Source organism: Anser brachyrhynchus, assembly GCF_964034855.1.
Source record: "Anser brachyrhynchus genome assembly, chromosome: 3".
In the NCBI taxonomy this organism is placed as follows: Eukaryota; Metazoa; Chordata; class Aves; order Anseriformes; family Anatidae; genus Anser; species Anser brachyrhynchus.
Window position 1 is genome coordinate 26,243,897 of NC_137696.1, and position 5,894 is coordinate 26,249,790.

Below are 5,894 nucleotides of genomic sequence, written 5' to 3' on the forward strand. Positions count from 1 at the left end.
CAGTGAATGAAGAAAATAAGAGCTATTTGCAAAGTTTGAGGCTGAATTGTGTTTTTAAACATGCTACATACCAAAACGGTTCAATATGGAGGTGAAGAGAAGTTGCCTCACCCTGACCAGTTTATGCAAAGATTTTACAGTAAAATGACAATAATGTGATATTCACCTGTTTTCATTTTTTACATTTTACACTTTGTTTTTACATTTTAGTTATTACAAAATAAAATCTTAGACTATCTATTTCAAGTGCTTGGCTTAAGTTCATAAATCTGTTGAATGAAAAGGGGAAGATTTATGATTTCTTATGATTTGATATGAAGTAAGGCAACTAAGTGTGATGTCTTTCCTAAGTTTTACTTTGAATCTTGGATCTTCTTTACAACAAAATGTAGGTTGCAAATTGCGATGAATTGGAACTGGTAATGGCTGAAACTAAACCTGTCCTATAAACTGGGACTTCAAAACCAATGCTATATTCTTCTTTGTTTGAAGTTCCTACATTACACCCTAGCAACCTTATCACAGACTAGCTATGATCTGTGAAAGGGATGCAGCGATTGCCCTCCTGACAGTACCTCCTTCCCCCTCCCTCCCTCCCCCCCAAGAAGAAAAGAAAAAAAAAAAAAAGTGAAGAATGAAAAGAAGGGTAGAGCAGGGCAGGACAGGGCAGGGCAGAAGGGAAGGGAAGGGAAAGGGGAAAGGGGAAAGGGGAAAGGGGACAGGGGAAAGGGGAAAGGGGAAAGGGGAAAGGGAAGGGAAAGGGGAAAGGGAAGGGGAAGGGGAAGGGGAAGGGGAAGGGGAAGGGGAAGGGGAAGGGGAAGGGGAAGGGGAAGGGGAAGGGGAAGGGGAAGGGGAAGGGGAAGGGGAAGGGGAAGGAAAGGGAAAGGGGAAAGGGGAAAGGGGAAAGGGGAAAGGGGAAAGGGAAGGGAAAGGGGAAGGGGAAGGGGAAGGGGAAGGGGAAAGGGAAGGGGAAGGGGAAGGGGAAGGGGAAGGGGAAGGGGAAGGGGAAGGGGAAGGGGAAGGGGAAGGGGAAGGGGAAGGGGAAGGGGAAGGGGAAGGGAAAGGGAAAGGGAAAGGGAAAGGGAAAGGGAAAGGGAAAGGGAAAGGGAAAGGGAAAGGGAAAGGGAAAGGGAAAGGGAAAGGGAAAGGGAAAGGGAAAGGGAAAGGGAAAGGGAGGGAAAGGAAAAAGTAAATATACATAAAGAAGCATTGCCATTCACTCAGGAGAGACGTCATTTGTTACCCTCTTGGTTGTACATGTTTAAAAAGGATTAATTTAAACTGGAATAACTTCAGAAAGAAAAGCTTTCAGTCTCATTAGAGGAGTAAAAGGAAATAAGAATAAATTGTTAATTTAGCGTAGGAAAACAAAGGCAAGAAGGGGATGTGTTTGAGCTCCATAAACATTTTAGAGTAAAGCAGTTGATTCCATAGGACAGTGTTGACAAATAAGCTAATGGCTTTAAAGTGGCAATGAATAAACATAAGCTGAGAGTCAGAAGAGGTTATTAGCTCTCTGAACAGTGAGGTGCTGATGCAGCCTAAGAACTTGATTAGTTTCCTAGGCAGATTGTATACCATGGTTGCTTGCAATAATAAATGGCAGCATTCACTGATCTTTGGTTCTTATAAGGTTTCATGTTCCTGTCTTCAGATACAGTACTTGGGTTTAGTTCACTGAGCTGTTAACCCTGATCCAGATTTTCAGTCCAGATTTTTGGCTAGTGTGGTCTTTATGGAAACCAAAGAAAATATTTGTAAGAAAAATCTGCAGCAAAGTGAAATGCTTTGGGTTCTCAGGCACAAACAGAACACAACGGATAGGGTCATAAGACAAGAAGAGCTAATATAAGGCATATCTTTATGTCCATACAATTTTTGAATAGATGTTATTTTAATTGATAGCATATTTGATTTCCTTAGGTCCAAGTTCCTGTTACATGAAAAAACACTGATACTATACCTGGGATCACAGAGAAAATAGTCTTCAGACCTTTTTCAATACCTGAACTTCAGAGAAAGCACATAAAATATTTGTGATTGGCCTATCCTTAATGACCTGAAAAGAGCACTGAATGTCAGCCTTCCAAACTTCAGGGCGACTTGGCTATGTATCCAACTTTTGCAACTTGGCCCAATTTTTAGTATACATTCATGTATCTTCTATTTATATTTTCTTATTCATCTTACTCATCAGTAAATCTCATTTTCAGAGAATTCTCTCAATTTTTAACTAAGTCAACATTATGTTTGCCAGGCGCAGTATCATTACTGAAATAGGAATTTCACCTTGTGCCAGCAAAAGTCATGGGACTTATGCTTGAAGGCAGCCTGCAAATCATCCTCATTAAAAGAATACCAGCAACTCATTCTGAGGCTTATATCCTTAAACAAAGAAGCCATATGAGCATTATTGCACCCTCTGGAAAGGGAAGGAGTGGTTCTGCTCAGTGGAGGGATGGTAATCCTGCTTCAGACTGAAAGTAAGACTAGATGATATTTGGAAGTCCCTTCCACACAGCATTTCTATGATTTACTGTGATTAAAAATACCCAGTTTAGAGTTTAAGTATTTTTAGCTTTGGCTTCAATCATCTCTCTGAAAAGTTACATTTTCTGTGGAAGAGAAAAGATTTTCTAGGCAGTTTGAAATGCAGCCTTAGCTGCAGTTTGAAAATATAAATTGTATCGCTTCCTTAGCACAAAGACAGTGATTTGCATGGCATCGTGCTCTTTGGGCCTTTCCCAATCTCTATAACAAAAATTCACTTTGATTTCACTGGTATAATGCCAGGGTCTCAGTGACAGCAGGTAGTCACATTTCAATGATAATGTATTTATCTTCTGTCATTGATAAAAATGTCATGAATTAGCAAGAATTCCTATCCATTAAATTATTTGTATTATTTTAATTATAAGCAGATCAGAAAGTAAATGGGAAATATATTTATATTTTGTAGGGCAGAATTCTTTATTGAAATTCACATTTTACAAGAAGTGTGTTACCAAAACCCAGGAGTTTACAAAATTGAAACTGAAGGTAATTAAAGGCTAGGAATAAGCTGGTGACCAAGAAATAAGAGTGGATAAAGCAGGACAGAGACAAGTTGAACTGAAATGAATGAGAGCCCTTCATTAATAAATTGGATGCTTTTAAGAAAGTGAAAGATGTCGTTTATTTATATATATTCATTATCTGTCTCTTGTCATAACTCAAAATGTGTGCTTAATCTGGAGCAGGAGCTTTATGAGATAGGAGTGAAACTGGAAAGATCAACACCACAAACCGAGTGTCATGATGACTTTACAATCTATATAGTTAAATAGTTTATAGCATTTTTCAATAGAAAGCTCAGAAAGGGCCTACTAGCTTACAATTTTCTTTGGCAAACAAAAGCCTGATTTAAACACAATGAAAAAACTTGCTTGGGTTCAAGAAGGGTGACAAAAGCACTGTTTTTTGCTATCATTGGAACGTTATCAAATTATGTGTCCAAAACAAATGAATCTGAATGGAAGTAGTTAAAATACTGAAGTAAACCAGTCCAATTCTTTTAAAGATATTATTGCTAGCAGTATCCTCCCCCATTTGAAATCTGCATTGGGAGATAGGGACCCACTTCAAGTAAATGAGTCACTTTTGCTTCCTAGCCAGAACAATTAAACTTCTTGTATAAAACATGACCTGAAGCCTGCCCTTCACCACATCATCCCTCCTCAAACTCCCAGAGGTCAGCTCTGACATTTAACAGCTCACAAATTCAGTTTCTTAGCTCCTGAGGCCAACTGCATGCCTTTAAAACCAAAACTCTGTTACTGGGATTCATATATGTGCATGGATATATATGCATATACCACTCATGTATGCACATATACAGCAGGCACATAGGTTGTGAGCTTGCTTCCAGACTATTCAGTATTACAAATGTCTTTTTTATCATTATACAGAAATAGCATATTTAACTTTTTTTTTTTTTTTTTTTTTTTTGCATGGTGCGATAAATAGTCAAGGTACATATTGTCATACAGGGCACTATTTTTCACTGCTGGTGCCAGGATAAGAGCCGTCATATGAAACTGCGCAAAACAGATGACACAAACAAGCCAAAAAACAGTTAATGGATTTTGCAACTCTTTACTTCTTTATTGCTAGCAGCTGAGGAGTTTTAGGTGTTTGGTTGTGTTGTTGTTTTTTCTTTTTTCATTTGTTATTGATCTCTTGCCATATTGTGCATATACTTCCCTAAAAACATTAGCTCATTTCTACACCAGTTTTAAAGATTAGCTCATCTGGGTTATGTACTTTGGTGTGTAGGTGTTGAGTGCTAAATACAACTTAATTTTTCATTTTTAGAACATTTCTTAACAATAACAGCTACTTAATTAATTTGATCTTCTGAGCTATTTATCACACTCCGTATATGATTTGATGACCATACAAGGTCATCATCTGGCAGGTGCAATTTAAAAGATCAGGAGGAGAGAATTTTAAGTTATTTATATACATTTCCCCCTGTAATTTCCTCACTTTTCCAGAATGTTTCTTTTTTTTAGTGGTGGTAGGATTGCAGTAATTTCCTTAGAGAAAAGGTCATAATTCAAAGTTCAGTAATTTATGATGAATAAAGACAAAGAGAATGTGTATTTTCCTTACCTGCTCTAGCCCTTTCAAACAAGTTCCCCTGGGCAAGAAGAAACAATGAATTATTTCAGGTACTTGATAAGGCCCAAATAAAATTGAAACCACAGATGAGGAATTTTTTTTCCTAAGTTTGCTCTCCAAAATCAGCTTCCTGGTGATAAGCAAAATATACAACCAAGCTTCTCTAATGCAAATCATTTCCAAAGCCCAATTTTATGATATCAACAGAAAGTGATAATTATATATTTTAAAAATCCCACAAACAACAGCTCTCACCTCTTTTCTAAGTTTTCGAGGGCTTTGTAACACTTAGGCATTAACTGAACAGCATGGGTAGACACATGGAAAAGTCCACTGAAGCTACAAAAGTATGTCTACATATGTTCACTTTCACTTAATGAAAACTACCTTAATTTTTATGATTTATGTACTGGAAAAGCTATTTTCTAAGCAAACAAATAACAAAAACAAAGTCAGACATAATAACCTAGTAAACTCCATTATGTCCTTGCTAGCCAGATTTCACAAGCTGGCCACCAAGGTCCTGTAAAATTAAACCAACAGCTCATCACAGACCTTCACAGCATGCGACAACTTAGAGATGGAGAAACCCAATTAGGTCATCCACTCCAGCCCACCCTTCACCTCAGCTAATGATACAAGCTTCCATGGTGTTCTCATTTTATGCTAACTGAAGAAAAATGAATTTCATCTCATCTAAAAGAAAGAATGTAGGGTAAAGCATTGAGGCAGAGTACAAACTGTGCTCACAATAGCCGGCCCAATTTTCCCAAACTCCTTTCCATCCAAAAAAAAAAAAAAAAAAGAAATGCAGGAAAAAAAAAATACAAGAAACTCCTGAACACTTAAGTAATGGGCGTAATGGGCTATTTTAGTCATTTTGTGAAAATTGCTGACGTCAGCTAATAGAATTACTCTTGTTTTCGAATGACATGGGCTGTGACCTGGTGTTCTGTTCTTGGAGTTGTACTCATGTTATGGCATTGAAGTCAATGCTGTTACTATGTTGTCTGATGGAAAAGAAAATTGTTCTTTTTCTTTTCTTTTCTTTTCTTTTCTTTTCTTTTCTTTTCTTTTCTTTTCTTTTCTTTTCTTTTCTTTTCTTTTCTTTCTTTTCTTTTCTTTTCTTTTCTTTTCTTTTCTTTCTTTTCTTTCCTTTTCTTCCTTTCCTTTCCTTTCCTTTCCTTTCCTTTCCTTTCCTTTCCTTTCCTTTCCTTTCCTTTCCTTTCCTT